Source organism: Schistocerca gregaria, chromosome 9 (genome assembly GCF_023897955.1).
Source record: "Schistocerca gregaria isolate iqSchGreg1 chromosome 9, iqSchGreg1.2, whole genome shotgun sequence".
NCBI classification, from domain to species: Eukaryota; Metazoa; Arthropoda; class Insecta; order Orthoptera; family Acrididae; genus Schistocerca; species Schistocerca gregaria.
Window position 1 is genome coordinate 228,635,093 of NC_064928.1, and position 16,874 is coordinate 228,651,966.

Genomic DNA, 16,874 nt, shown 5'->3' on the forward strand with positions numbered 1-16,874 from the left:
AGAACACAGATGATACTTCCAAGTTGATGTAATAGCCAGTAAGAAGTAGTAAAATTCAATTTTTATGTACTGATTATTGACTTCTTAGTTGGCTTTGGTGCCTTGGACATGAGCTATTACCTTAAGATTCTGCATGAAAGGAGGACTAGCAGCCGAGTTGCACGGGATAATGTGAAAAGTGTTCATATGTAGTAAAAACCTGAGAAATCCGTCCGTTTTCGTCATTTGTTATCGAATCGACTTAAAGCCCGATCGTCACATTGGACGCTCTTGTCTCTGAAACGGTTGTACTTATCGTCTGCAATGCTATGTCGCGAGCTGCGGTATGCGGAGACACTAAAATCTCCATAGTAGAACACAGATAAAGCTTCTAAGTTGATGTAATAGCCAGTAAGAAGTAGTACAATTCAAGTTTTAGGTATCGATTATTGACTTCTTAGTTGGCTTTGGTGCCTTGGACATGAGCTATTACCTTAAGATTCTGCATGAAAGGAGGACTAGCAGGCGAGTTGCACGGGAGAATGTGAAAAGTGTTCATATTTACTAAAAACCTGAGAAATCCGTCCGTTTTCGTCATTTGTTATCGAATCGACTTAAAGCCCGATCGTCACATTGGCCGCTCTTCTCTCTGAAACGGTTGTACTTATCGTCTGCAATTCTATGTCGCGTGCTGCGGTATGCGGAGACACTAAAATCTCCATAGTAGAACACAGATGAAGCTTCTAAGTTGATGTAATAGCCAGTAAGAAGTAGTACAATTCAAGTTTTAGGTATTGATTATTGAATTTTTAGCTGGCTATGGTGCCTTGGACATGAGCTAGGACCTTAAGATTCTGCATGAAAGGAGGACTAGCAGCCGAGTTGCACGGGAGAATGTGAAAAGTGTTCAAATAGAGTAAAAACCTGAGAAATCCGTCCGTTTTCGTCATTTTTATCGAATCGACTTAAAGCCAAATCGTCACATTGGCCGCTCTTCTCTCTGAAACGGTTGTACTTATCGTCTTCAGAGCTACGTCGCGTGCTGCGGTATGCAGAGACACTAAAAGCACCATAGTAGAACACAGATGACACTTCCAAGTTGATGTAATAGCCAGTAAGAAGTAGTACAATTCAAGTTTTAGGAACCGGTTATTGACTTTTTACCCTTGTTTGGTGCCTTGGACATGAGCTAGGAACTTAAGATTTTACATGCAGGAGGACTAGCAGCCGAGTTGCACGGGCGAATGTGTAAAGTGTTCATTTGTAGTAAAAACCTGAGAAATCCGTTCGTTTTCGTCATTTGTTATCGAATCGACTTAGAGCCAGATCGTCACATTTTCCGCTCTTCTCTCTGAAACGATTGTCCTTATCGTCTGCAGAGCTATGTCGCGTGCTGCGGTATGCAGAGACACTAAAAGCACCATAGTAGAACACAGATGACACTTCCAAGTTGATGTAATAGCCAGTAAGAAGTAGTACAATTCAAGTTTTAGTTACTGATTTTTGACTTTTTAGCTGGCTTTGGTGCCTTGGACATGAGCTAGGACCTTAAGATTCTGCATGAAAGGAGGACTAGCAGCCGAGTTGCCCAGGAGAATGTGAAAAGTGTTCATATGTAGTAAAAACCTGAAAAATCCGTCCGTTTTCGTCATTTGTTATCGAATCGACTTAAAGCCAGATCGTCACATTGGCCGCTCTTCTCTCCGAAACGGTTGTACTTATCGTCTGCAAAGCTATGTCGCATGCTGCGGTATGCGGAGACACTAAAAGCACCATAGTAGAACACCGATGAAGCTTCTAAGTTGATGTAATAGCCAGTAAGAAGTTGTAGAATTCAAGTTTTTGGTATCGATTATTGACGTTTTTGTTGGCTTTGGTACCTTGGACATGAGCTAGGACCTTAAGATTCTGCATGAAAGGAGGACTAGCAGCCGAGTTGCACGGGAGAATGTGAAAAGTGTTCATATGTAGTAAAAATCTGAGAAATCCGTCCGTTTTCGTCATTTGTTATCGAATCGATTTAAAGCCCGATCGTCACATTGGCCGCTCTTCTCTCTGAAACGGTTGTACTTATCGTCTGCAATGCTATGTTGCGTGCTGCGGTATGCGGAGACACTAAAATCTCCATAGTAGAACACAGATGATGCTTCTAAGTTGATGTAATAGCCAGTAAGAAGTAGTACAATTCAAGTTTTAGGTATCGATTATTGAATTTTTATGTGGCTTTGGTGCCTTGGATAATGAGCTAGGACCTTAAGAATCTGCATGAAAGGAGGACTAGCAGCCGAGTTGCACGGGAGAATGTGAAAAGTGTTCATATGTAGTAAAAACCTGAGAAATCCGTCCGTTTTCGTCATTTGTTATCGAATCGACTTAAAGCCCGATCATCACATTGGCCGCTCTTCTCTCTGAAACGGTTGTACTTATCGTCTGCAATGCTATGTTGCGTGCTGCGGTATGCGGAGACACTAAAAGCACCATAGTAGAACACATATGAAGCTTCTAAGATGATGTAATAGCCAGTAAGAAGTAGTACAATTCAAGTTTTAGGTACCGATTATTTACTTTTTAGCTGGCTTTGGTGCCTTGGAGATGAGCTAGGACCTTAAGATTCTGCATTAAAGGAGGACTAGCAGCCGAGTTGCACGGGAAATTGTGAAAAGTGTTCATATGTAGTAAAAACCTGAGAAATCCGTCCGTTTTCGTCATTTGTTATCGAATCGACTTAAAGCCAGATCGTCAAATTGGCCGCTCTTCTCTCGGAAACGGTTGTACTTATCGTCTGCAGAGCTATGTCGCGTGCTGCGGTATGCAGAGACACTAAAAGCTCCATAGTAGAACACAGATGACACTTCCAAGTTGATGTAATAGCCAGTAAGAAGTAGTACAATTCAAGTTTTAGTTACTGATTATTGACTTTTTTGCTGGCTTTGGTGCCTTGGACATGAGCTAGGACCTTAAGATTCTGCATGAAAGGAGGACTAGCAGCCGAGTTGCCCAGGAGAATGTGAAAAGTGTTCATATGTAGTAAAAACCTGAGAAATCCGTCCGTTTTCGTCATTTGTTATCGAATCGACTTAAAGCCAGATTGTCACATTGGCCGCTCTTGTCTCCGAAACGGTTGTTCTTATCGTCTGCAAAGCTATGTCGCATGCTGCGGTATGCGGAGACACTAAAAGCACCATAGTAGAACACATATGAAGCTTCTAAGATGATGCAATAGCCAGTAAGTAGTAGTACAATTCAAGTTTTAGGTACCGATTATTTACTTTTTAGCTGGCATTGGTGCCTTGGAGATGAGCTAGGACCTTAAGATTCTGCATTAAAGGAGGACTAGCAGTCGACTTGCACGGGAGAATGTGAAAAGGGTTCATATGTAGTAAAAACCTGAGAAATCCGTCCGTTTTCGTCATTTGTTATCGAATCGACTTAAAGCCAGATCGTCACATTGGCCGCTCTTCTCTCGGAAACGGTTGTACTTATCGTCTGCAGAGCTACGTCGCGTGCTGCGGTATGCAAAGACACTAAAAGCACCATAGTAGAACACAGATGACACTTCCAAGTTGATGTAATAGCCAGTAAGAAGTAGTACAATTCAAGTTTTAGTTACTGATTATTAACTTTTTAGCTGGCTTTGGTGCCTTGGACATGCGCTAGGACCTTAAGATTCTGCATGAAAGGAGGACTAGCAGCCGAGTTAGCCAGGAGAATGTGAAAAGTGTTCATATGTAGTAAAAACCTGAGAAATCCGTCCGTTTTCGTCATTTGTTATCGAATCGACTTAAAGCCATATCGTCACATTGGCCGCTCTTCTCTCTGAAACGGTTGTACTTATCGTCTGCAATGCTATGTCGCGTGCTGCGCTATGCGGAGACACTAAAAGCACCATAGTAGAACACAGATGAAGCTTCTAAGTTGATGTAATAGCCAGTAAGAAGTAGTACAATTCAAGTTTTAGGTATCGATTATTGACTTTTTAGCTGGCTTTGTTGCCTTGGACATGAGCTAGGACCTTAAGATTCTGCATGAAAGGAGGAATAGCAGCCGAGTTGCACGGGAGAATGTGAAAAGTGTTCAAATAGAGTAAAAACCTGAGAAATCCGTCCGTTTTCGTCATTTTTATCCAATCGGCTTAAAGCCAAATCGTCACATTGGCCGCTCTGCTCTCTGAAACGGTTGTACTTATCGTCTGCAAAGCTATGTCGCGTAACTGCGGTATTCGGAGACACTAAAAGCACCGTAGTAGAACACAGATGTAGCTTCTAAGATGATGTAATAGCCAGTAAGAAATAGTACCATTAAAGTTTTAGGAATCGGTTATTGACTTTTTACCCTTGTTTGGTGCCTTGGGCATGAGCTAGGAACTTAAGATTTTACATGCAGGAGGACTAGCAGACGAGTTGCACGAGAGAATGTGTAAAGTGTTCATATGTAGTAAAAACCTGAGAAATCCGTTCGTTTTCGTCATTTGTTATCGAATCGACTTAAAGCCAGATCGTCACATTGGCCGCTCTTCTCTCTGAAACGGTTGTACTTATCGTCTGCAAAGCTATGTCGCACCATAGTAGAACACAGATCAAGCTTCTAAGTCTATGTATTAGCCAGTAAGAAGTAGTACAATTCAAGTTTTAGGTATTGATTATTGACTTTTTAGCTGGCTTTGGTGCCTTGGACATGAGCTAGGACCTTAAGATTCTGCATGAAAGGAGGACTAGCAGCCAAGTTGCACGGGAGAATGTGAAAAGTGTTCATATGTAGTAAAAACCTGAGAAATCCGTCCGTTTTCGTCATTTGTTATCGAATCGACTTAAAGCCAGATCGTCACATTGGCCGCTCTTCTCTCTGGAACGGTTGTACTTATCGTCTGCAAAACTATGTCGCGTGCTGCGGTATGCGGAGAAACTAAAAGCAATGTAGTAGAACACAGTTGAAGCTTCTAAGTTGATGTAATAGCCAGTAAGAAGCAGTACAATTCAAGTTTTAGGTATTCAATATTGAATTTTTAGCTGGCTTTGGTGCCTTGGACATGAGCTAGGACATTAAGATTCTGCATGAAAGGAGGACTAGCAGCCCTGTTGCACGGGAGAATGTGAAAAGTGTTCATATGTAGTAAAAACCTGAGAAATTCGTCCGTTTTCGTCATTTGTTATCGAATCGACTTAAAGCCAGATCGTCTCATTGGCCGCTCTTCTCTCTGAAACGGTTGTACTTATCGTCTACAAAGCTATGTCGCGTGCTGCGTTATGCGGAGACACTAAAAGCACCATAGTAGAACACAGATGAAGCTTCTAAGTTGATGTAATAGCCAGTAAGAAGTAGTAGAATTCAAGTTTTAGGTATCGATTATTGACTTTTTAGCTGGCTTTGGTGCCTTGGACATGATCTAGGACCTTAACATTCTTCATGAAAGGAGGACTAGCAGCCGAGTTGCACGGGAGAATGTGAAAAGTGTTCATATGCAGTAAAAACCTGAGACATCCGTCCGTTTTCGTCATTTGTTATCGAATCGACTTAAAGCCAGATCGTCACATTGGCCGCTCTTCTCTCTGAAACGGTTGTACTTATCGTCTACAAAGCTATGTCGCGTGCTGCGGTATGCTGAGACACTACAAGCACCATAGTAGAACACAGATGAAGCTTCTAAGTTGATGTAATATCCAGTAAGAAGTAGTACAATTCAAGTTTTAGGTATTGAATATTGAATTTTTAGCTGGCTTTGGTGCCTTGGACATGAGCTAGGACCTTAATATTCTGCATGAAAGGAGGACTAGCAGCCGAGTTGCACGGGAGAATGTGAAAAGTGTTCATATGTAGTAAAAACCTGAGAAATCCGTCCGTTTTCGTCATTTGTTATCGAATCGACTTAAAGCCAGATCGTCATATTGACCGCTCTGCTCTCTGAAACGGTTGTACTTATCGTCTGCAAAGCTATGTCGCGTACTGCGGTATTCGGAGACACTAAAAGCACCATAGTAGAACAGTGATGAAGCTTCTAAAATGATGTAATAGCCAGTAAGAAGTAGTACAATTCAAGTTTTAGGTATCGGTTATTGACTTTTTAGCTGGCTTTGGTGCCTTGGACATGAGCTAGGACCTTAAGATTCTGCATGAAAGGAGGACTAGCAGCCGAGTTGCACGGGAGAATGTGAAAAGTGTTCATATGTAGTAAAAACCTGAGAAATCCGTCCGTTTTCGTCATTTGTTACCGAATCGACTTAAAGCCAGATCGTCACATTGGCCGATCTTCTCTCTGAAACGGTTGTACTTATCGTCTGCAAAGCTATGTCGCGTGTTGCCGTAGGCGGAAACAGGAAAAGCACCATAATAGAACACAGATGAAGCTTCTAAGTTGATGTAATAGCCAGTAAGAAGTAGTCCAATTCAAGTTTTAGGTATCGGTTATTGACTTTTTAGCTGGCTTTGGTGCCTTGACCATGAGCTAGGACCTTAAGATTCTGCATGAAAGGAGGACTAGCAGCCGAGTTGCACGGCAGAATGTGAAAAGTGTTCATATGTAATAAAAACCTGAGAAATCCGTCCGTTTTCGTCATTTGTTATCGAATCGACTTAAAGCCAGATCGTCACATTGACCGCTCTGCTCTCTGAAACGGTTGTACTTATCGTCTGCAAAGCTATGTCGCGTGCTGCGGTATGCTGAGACACTACAAGCACCATAGTAGAACACAGATGAAGCTTCTAAGTTGATGTAATATCCAGTGAGAAGTAGTAAAATTCAAGTTTTAGGTATTGAATATTGAATTTTTAGCTGGCTTTGGTGCCTTGGACATGAGCTAGGACCTTAATATTCTGCATGAAAGGGGGACTAGCAGCCGAGTTGCACGGGAGAATGTGAATAGTGTTCATATGTAGTAAAAACCTGAGACATCCGTCCGTTTTCGTCATTTGTTATCGAATCGACTTAAAGCCACATCGTCACATTGGCCGCTCTTCTCTCTGAAACGGTTGTACTTATCGTCTACAAAACTATGTCGCGTGTTGCGGTATGCGGAGAAACTAAAAGCACCGTAGTAGAACACAGATGATGCTTCTAAGTTGATGTATTAGCCAGTAAGAAGTAGTACAATTCAAGTTTTAGGTATCGGTTATTGACATTTTAGCTGTCTTTGGTGCCTTGGAAATGAGCTAGGACCTTAAGATTCTGTATGAAAGGAGGACTAGCAGCCGAGTTGCACGGGAGAATGTGAAAAGTGTTCATATGTAGTAAAAACCTGAGAAATCCGTCCGTTTTCGTCATTTGTTATCGCATCGACTTAAAGCCTGATCGACACATTGGCCGCTCTTCTCTCTGAAACGGTTGTACTTATCGTCTGCAAAGCTTTGTCGCGTGCTGCGGTATGCTGAGACACTGCAAGCACCATAGTAGAACAAAGATGAAGCTTCTAAGTTGAGGTAATAGCCAGTAAGAGGTAGTAGAATTCAAGTTTTAGGTATTGAATATTGAACTTTTAGCTGGCTTTGGTGCTCTGGACATGAGATAGGACCTTAAGATTCTGCATGAAAGGAGGACTAGCAGCCGAGTTGCACGGGAGAATGTGAAAAGTGTTCATATGTAATAAAAACCTGAGACATCTGTCCGTTTTCGTCATTTGTTATCGAATCGACGTAAAGCCAGATCGTCACATTGGCCGCTCTGCTCTCTGAAATGGTTGTACTTATCGTCTGCAAAGCTATGTCGCGTACTGCGGTATTCGGTGACACTAAAAGCACCACAGTAGAACACAGATGAAGCTTCTAAGTTGATGTAATATCCAGTAAGAAGTAGTACAATTCAAGTTTTAGGTATCGATTATTGACTTTTTAGCTGGCTTTGGTGCCTTGGACATGAGCTAGGACCTTAAGATTCTGCATGAAAGGAGGACTAGCAGCCGAGTTGCACGGGAGAATGTGAAAAGTGTTTATATGTAGTAAAAACCTGAGAAATCCGTCCGTTTTCGTCATTTGTTATCGAATCGACTTAAAGCCAGATCGTCACATTGGCCGCTCTTCTCTCTGAAACGGTTGTACTTATCGTTTGCAAAGCTATGTCGCGTGCTGCGGTATGCTGAGACACTAAAAGCACCATAGTAGAACACAGATCACGCTTCTAAGTTGATTTAATAGCCAGTAAGAAGTAGTACAAATCAAGTTTTAGGTATTGAATATTGAACTTTTAGCTGGCTTTGGTGCCTTGGACATGAGCTAGGACCCTAAGGTTCTGCATGAAAGGAGGACTAGCAGCCGAGTTGCACGGGAGAATGTGAAAAGTGTTCATATGTAGTAAAAAAATGAGACATCCGTCCATTTTCGTCATTTCTTTTCTAATCGACTTAAAGCCACATCGTCACATTGGCCGCTCTTCTCTGTGAAACGGTTGTACTTATCGTCTACAAAGCTATGTCGCATGCTGCGGTATGCGGAGACACTAAAAGCACCATAGTAGAACACAGATGAAGCTTCTAAGTTGATGTAATATCCAGTAAGAAGTAGTACAATTCAAGTTTTAGGTATTGAATATTGAATTTTTAGCTGGCTTTGGTGCCTTGGACATGAGCTAGGACCTTAATATTCTGCATGAAAGGAGGACTAGCAGCCGAGTAGCACGGGAGAATGTGAAAAGTGTTCATATGTAGTAAAAACCTGAGAAATCCGTCCGTTTTCGTCATTTGTTATCGAATCGACTTAAAGCCAGATCGTCATATTGACCGCTCTGCTCTCTGAAACGGTTGTACTTATCGTCTGCAAAGCTATGTCGCGTACTGCGGTATTCGGAGACACTAAAAGCACCATAGTAGAACAATGATGAAGCTTCTAAAGTGATGTAATAGCCAGTAAGAAGTAGTACAATTCAAGTTTTAGGTATCGGTTATTGACTTTTTAGCTGGCTTTGGTGCCTTGGACATGAGCTAGGACCTTAAGATTCTGCATGAAAGGAGGACTAGCAGCCGAGTTGCACGGGAGAATGTGAAAAGTGTTCATATGTAGTAAAACCTGAGAAATCCGTCCGTTTTCGTCATTTGTTATCGAATCGACTTAAAGCCAGATCGTCACATTGGCCGATCTTCTCTCTGAGACGGATATACTTATCGTCTGCAAAGCTATGTCGCGTGCTGCGGTATGCTGAGACACTAAAATCACCATAGTAGAACACAGATCAAGGTTCTAAGTTGATGTAATAGCCAGTAAGAGGTAGTACAATTCAAGTTTTAGGTATTGAATATTGACCTTTTAGCTGGCTTTGGTGCTTTGGACATGGGCTAGGACCTTAAGATTCTGCATGAAAGGAGGACTAGCACCGAGTTGCAGGGGAGAATGTGAAAAGTGTTCATATGTAGTAAAAACCTGAGAAATCCGTCCATTTTGGTCATTTGTTATCGAATCGACTTAAAGCCAGATCGTCACATTGGCCGCTCTTCTCTCTGAAACGCTTGTACTTATCGTCTGCAAAGCTATGTCACGTGCTGCGGTATGTGGAGACACTAAAAGCACCATAGTAGAACACAGATGAAGCTTCTAAGTTGATGTAATAGCCAGTAAGAAGTAGTGGAATTCAAGTTTTAGGTATCGCTTATTGACTTTTTAGCTGGCTTTGGTGCCTTGGACATGAGCTAGGACCTTAAGACTCTGCATGAAAGGAGGACTAGCAGCCGAGTTGCACGGGAGAATGTGAAAAGTGTTCATATGTAGTAAAAACCTGAGAAATCCGTCCGTTTTCGTCATTTGTTATCGAATCGACTTAAAGCCAGATCGTCACATTGGCCGATCTTCTCTCTGAAACGGATGTACTTATCGTCTGCAAAGCTATGTCGCGTGCTGCGGTATGCTGAGACACTAAAAGCACCGTAGTAGAACACAGCTCAAGCTTCTAAGTTGATGTATTAGCCAGTAAGAAGTAGTACAATTCAAGTTTTAGGTATTGATTATTGACTTTTTAGCTGGCTTTGGTGACTTGGACATGAGCTAGGACCTTACGATTCTGCATGAAAGGAGGACTAGCAGCCAAGTAGCACGGGAGAATGTGAAAAGTGTTCATATGTAGTAAAAACCTGAGAAATCCTTCCGTTTTCGTCATTTGTTATCGAATCGACTTAAAGCCAGATCGTCACATTGGCCGCTCTTCTCTCTGAAACGGTTGTACTTATCGTCTGCAAAACTATGTCGCGTGCTGCGGTATGCGGAGAAACTAAAAGCAACGTAGTAGAACACAGATGAAGCTTCTAAGTTGATGTAATAGCCAGTAAGAAGCAGTACATTTCAAGTTTTAGGTATTGATTATTGACTTTTTAGCTGGCTTTGGTGCCTTGGAAATGAGCTAGGACCTTAATATTCTGCATGAAAGGAGGACTAGCAGCCGAGTTGCACGGGAGAATGTGAAAAGTGTTCATATGTAGTAAAAACCTGAGAAATCCGTCCGTTTTCGTCATTTGTTATCGAATCGACTTAAAGCCAGATCGTCACATTGGCCGCTCTTCTCTCTGAAACGGTTGTACTTATCGTCTGCAAAGCTATGTCGCGTACTGCGGTATTCGGAGACACTAAAAGCAACATAGTAGAACATAGATGAAGCTTCTACAATGATGTAATAGCCAGTAAGAAGTAGTACAATTCAAGTTTTAGGTATCGGTTATTGACTTTTTAGCTGGCTTTGGTGCCTTGGACATGAGCTAGGACCTTAAGATTCTGCATGAAAGGAGGACTAGCAGCCGAGTTGCACGGGAGAATGTGAAAAGTGTTCATATGTATTAAAAACCTGAGAAATCCGTCCGTTTTCGTCATGTGTTACCGAATCGACTTAAAGCCAGATCGTCACATTGGCCGATCTTCTCTCAGAAACGGTTGTACTTATCGTCTGCAAAGCTATGTCGCGTGTTGCCGTAGGCGGAAACAGGAAAAGCACCATAATAGAACACAGATGAAGCTTCTAAGTTGATGTAATAGCCAGTAAGAAGTAGTCCAATTCAAGTTTTAGGTATCGGTTATTGACTTTTTAGCTGGCTTTGGTGCCTTGACCATGAGCTAGGACCTTAAGATTCTGCATGAAAGGAGGACTAGCAGCCGAGTTGCACGGGAGAATGTGAAAAGTGTTCATATGTAGTAAATACCTGAGAAATCCGTCCGTTTTCGTCATTTGTTATCGAATCGACTTAAAGCCAGATCGTCACATTGGCCGCTCTTCTCTCTGAAACGGTTGTACTTATCGTCTGCAAAACTATGTCGCGTGCTGCGGTATGCGGAGAAACTAAACCCACCGTAGGAGAACACACATGAAGCTTCTAAGTTGATGTAATAGCCAGTAAGAAGTAGTACAATTCAAGTTTTAGGTATTGATTATTGACTTTTTAGCTGGCTTTGGTGCCTTGGACATGAGCTAGGACCGTAAGATTCTGCATGAAAGGAGGACTAGCAGCCGAGTTGCACGGGAGAATGTGAAAAGTGTTCATATGTAGTAAAAACCTGAGAAATCCGTTCGTTTTCGTCAATTTGTTATCGCATCGACTTAAAGCCAGATCGACACATTGGCCGCTCTTCTCTCTGAAACGGTTGTACTTATCGTCTGCAAAGCTTTGTCGCGTGCTGCGGAATGCTGAGACACTACAAGCACCATAGTAGAACACAGATGAAGCTTCTAAGTTGAGGTAATAGCCAGTAAGAGGTAGTACAATTCAAGTTTTAGGTATTGAATATTGAACTTTTAGATGGCTTTGGTGTCTTGGACATGAGATAGGAAATTAAAATTCTGCATGAAAGGAGGACTAGCAGCCGAGTTGCACGGGAGAATGTGAAAAGTGTTCATATGTAATAAAAACCTGAGACATCCGACCGTTTTCGTCATTTGTTATCGAATCGACGTAAAGCCAGACCGTCACATTGGCCGCTCTGCTCTCTGAAATGGTTGTACTTATCGTCTGCAAAGCTATGTCGCGTGCTGCGGTATGCTGAGACACTACAAGCACCATAGTAGAACACAGAGGAAGCTTCTAAGTTGATGTAATATCCAGTAAGAAGTAGTACTATTCAAGTTTTAGGTATTGAATATTGAATTTATAGCAGGCTTTGGTGCCTTGGACATGAGCTAGGACCTTAATATTCTGCATGAAAGGAGGACTAGCAGCCGACTTGCACGGGAGAATGTGAAAAGTGTTCATATGTAGTAAAAACCGGAGAAATCCGTCCGTTTTCGTCATTTGTTATCGAATCGACTTAAAGCCAGATCGTCACATTGACCGCTCTGCTCTCTGAAACGGTTGTACTTATCGTCTGCAAAGCTATGTCGCGTACTGCGGTATTCGGAGACACTAAAAGCACCATAGTAGAACACAGATGAAGCTTCTAAAATGATGTAATAGCCAGTAAGAAGTAGTACAATTCAAGTTTTAGGTATCGGTTATTGACTTTTTAGCTGGCTTTGGTGCCTTGGACATGAGCTAGGACCTTAAGATTCTGCATGAAAGGAGGACTAGCAGCCGAGTTGCACGGGAGAATGTGAAAAGTGTTCATATGTAGTAAAAACCTGAGAAATCCGTCCGTTTTCGTCATTTGTTATCGAATCGACTTAAAGCCAGATCGTCACATTGGCCGCTCTTCTCTCTGAAACGGTTGTACTTATCGTCTGCAAAACTATGTCGCGTGCTGCGGTATGCGGAGAAACTAAAAGCAACGTAGTAGAACACAGATGAAGCTTCTAAGTTGATGTAATAGCCAGTAAGAAGCAGTACATTTCAAGTTTTAGGTATTGATTATTGACTTTTTAGCTGGCTTTGGTGCCTTGGAGATGAGCTAGGACCTTAAGATTCTGCATGAAAGGAGGACTAGCAGCCGAGTTGCACGGGAGAATGTGAAAAGTGTTCATATGTAGTAAAAACCTGAGAAATCCGTCCGTTTTCGTCATTTGTTATCGAATCGACTTAAAGCCAGATCGTCACATTGGCCGCTCTTCTCTCTGAAACGGTTGTACTTATCGTCTGCAAAGCTATGTCGCGTACTGCGGTATTCGGAGACACTAAAAGCAACATAGTAGAACACAGATGAAGTTTCTAAAATGATGTAATAGCCAGTAAGAAGTAGTACAATTCAAGTTTTAGGTATCGGTTATTGACTTTTTAGCTGGCTTTGGTGCCTTGGACATGAGCTAGGACCTTAAGATTCTGCATGAAAGGAGGACTAGCAGCCGAGTTGCACGGGAGAATGTGAAAAGTGTTCATATGTAGTAAAAACCTGAGAAATCCGTCCGTTTTCGTCATTTGTTACCGAATCGACTTAAAGCCAGATCGTCACATTGGCCGATCTTCTCTCTGAAACGGTTGTACTTATCGTCTGCAAAGCTATGTCGCGTGTTGCCGTAGGCGGAAACAGGAAAAGCACCATAATAGAACACAGATGAAGCTTCTAAGTTGATGTAATAGCCAGTAAGAAGTAGTCCAATTCAAGTTTTAGGTATCGGTTATTGACTTTTTAGCTGGCTTTGGTGCCTTTACCATTAGCTAGGACCTTAAGATTCTGCATGAAAGGAGGACTAGCAGCCGAGTTGCACGGCAGAATGTGAAAAGTGTTCATATGTAGTAAAAACCTGAGAAATCCGTCCGTTTTCGTCATTTGTATCGAATCGACTTAAAGCCAGATCGTCACAATGACCGCTCTGCTCTCTGAAACGGTTGTACTTATCGTCTGCAAAGCTATGTCGCGTGCTGCGGTATGCTGAGACACTACAAGCACCATAGTAGAACACAGATGAAGCTTCTAAGTTGATGTAATATCCAGTAAGAAGTAGTAAAATTCAAGTTTTAGGTATTGAATATTGAATTTTTAGCTGGCTTTGGTGCCTTGGACATGAGCTAGGACCTTAATATTCTGCATGAAAGGAGGACTAGCAGCCGAGTTGCACGGGAGAATGTGAAAAGTGTTCATATGTAGTAAAAACCTGAGAAATCCGTCCGTTTTCGTCATTTGTTATCGAATCGACATAAGCCAGATCGTCACATTGGCCGCTCTGCTCTCTGAAATGGTTGTACTTATCGTCTGCAAAGCTATGTCGCGTACTGCGGTATTTGGAGACACTAAAAGCACCACAGTAGAACACAGATGAAGCTTCTAAGTTGATGTAATATCCAGTAAGAAGTAGTACAATTCAAGTTTTATGTATCGATTATTGACTTTTTAGCTGGCTTTGGTGCCTTGGACATGAGCTAGGACCTTAAGATAATGCATGAAAGGAGGACTAGCAGCCGAGTTTCACTGGAGAATGTGAAAAGTGTTCATATGTAGTAAAAACCTGAGAAATCCGTCGGTTTTCGTCATTTGTTATCGAATCGACTTAAAGCCAGATCGTCACATTGGCCGCTCTTCTCTCTGAAACGGTTGTACTTATCGTCTGCAAAGCTATGTCGCGTGCTGCGGTATGCTGAGACACTAAAAGCACCATAGTAGAACACAGATCACGCTTCTAAGTTGATGTAATAGCCAGTAAGAAGTAGTACAATTGAAGTTTTAGGTATTGAATATTGATCTTTTAGCTGGCTTTGGTGCCTTGGACATGAGCTAGGACCTTAAGGTTCTGCATGAAAGGAGGACTAGCAGCCGAGTTGCACGGGAGAATGTGAAAAGTGTTCATATGTAGTAAAAAAGTGAGACATCCGTCCGTTTTCGTCATTTGTTATAGAATCGACTTAAAACCACATCGTCACATTGGCCGCTCTTCTCTCTGAAACGGTTGTACTTATCGTCTGCAAAACTATGTCGCGTGCTGCGGTATGCGGAGAAACTAAAAGCACCGTAGTAGAACACAGATGAAGCTTCTAAGTTGATGTAATATCCAGTAAGAAGTAGTAAAATTCAAGTTTTAGGTATTGAATATTGAATTTTTAGCTGGCTTTGGTGCCTTGGACATGAGCTAGGACCTTAATATTCTGCATGAAAGGAGGACTAGCAGCCGAGTTGCACGGGAGAATGTGAAAAGTGTTCATATGTAGTAAAATCCTGAGAAATCCGTTCGTTTTCGTCATTTGTTATCGAATCGACTTAAAGCCAGATCGTCACATTGACCGCTCTGCTCTCTGAAACGGTTGTACTTATCGTCTGCAAAGCTATGTCGCGTACTGCGGTATTTGGAGACACTAAAAGCACCACAGTAGAACACAGATGAAGCTTCTAAGTTGATGTAATATCCAGTAAGAAGTAGTACAATTCAAGTTTTATGTATTGATTATTGACTTTTTAGCTGGCTTTGGTGCCTTGGACATGAGCTAGGACCTTAAGATAATGCATGAAAGGAGGACTAGCAGCCGAGTTTCACTGGAGAATGTGAAAAGTGTTCATATGTAGTAAAAACCTGAGAAATCCGTCGGTTTTCGTCATTTGTTATCGAATCGACTTAAAGCCAGATCGTCACATTGGCCGCTCTTCTCTCTGAAACGGTTGTACTTATCGTCTGCAAAGCTATGTCGCGTGCTGCGGTATGCTGAGACACTAAAAGCACCATAGTAGAACACAGATCACGCTTCTAAGTTGATGTAATAGCCAGTAAGAAGTAGTACAATTGAAGTTTTAGGTATTGAATATTGATCTTTTAGCTGGCTTTGGTGCCTTGGACATGAGCTAGGACCTTAAGGTTCTGCATGAAAGGAGGACTAGCAGCCGAGTTGCACGGGAGAATGTGAAAAGTGTTCATATGTAGTAAAAAAGTGAGACATCCGTCCGTTTTCGTCATTTGTTATAGAATCGACTTAAAGCCACATCGTCACATTGGCCGCTCTTCTCTCTGAAACGGTTGTACTTATCGTCTGCAAAACTATGTCGCGTGCTGCGGTATGCGGAGGAACTAAAAGCACCGTAGTAGAACACAGATGAAGCTTCTAAGTTGATCTAATAGCCAGTAAGAAGTAGTACAATTCAAGTTTTAGGTATTGATTATTGACTTTTTAGCTGGCTTTGGTGCCTTGGACATGAGCTAGGATCTTAAAATTCTGCATGAAAGGAGGACTAGCAGCCGAGTTGCACGGGAGAATGTGAAAAGTGTTCATATGTAGTAAAAAAGTGAGACATCCGTCCGTTTTCGTCATTTGTTATAGAATCGACTTAAAGCCACATCGTCACATTGGCCGCTCTTCTCTCTGAAACGGTTGTACTTATCGTCTGCAAAACTATGTCGCGTGCTGCGGTATGCGGAGAAACTAAAAGCACCGTAGTAGAACACAGATGAAGCTTCTAAGTTGATCTAATAGCCAGTAAGAAGTAGTACAATTCAAGTTTTAGGTATTGATTATTGACTTTTTAGCTGGCTTTGGTGCCTTGGACATGAGCTAGGATCTTAAAATTCTGCATGAAAGGAGGACTAGCAGCCGAGTTGCACGGGACAATGTGAAAAGTGTTCATATGTAGGAAAAATCTTAGAAATCCGTCCGTTTTCGTCATTTGTTATCGAATCGACTTAAAGCCAGATCGTCACATTGGCCGCTCTTCTCGCTGAAACGGTTGTACTTATCGTATGCAAAGCTACGTCGCGTACTGCGGTATTCGGAGACACTAAAAGCAACATAGTAGAACACAGATGAAACTTCTAAAATGATGTAATAGCCAGTAAGAAGTAGTACAATTCAAGTTTTAGGTATCGGTTATTGACTTTTTAGCTGGCTTTGGTGCCTTGGACATGAGCTAGGACCTTAAGATTCTGCATGAAAGGAGGACTAGCAGCCGAGTTGCACGGGATAATGTGAAAAGTGTTCATATGTAGTAAAAACCTGAGAAATCAGTCCGTTTTCCTCATTTGTTACCGAATCGACTTTAAGCCAGATCGTCACATTGGCCGATCTTCTCTCTGAAAAGGTTGTACTTATCGTCTGCAAAGCTATGTCGCGTGTTGCCGTAGGCGGAAACAGGAAAAGCACCATAATAGAACACAGATG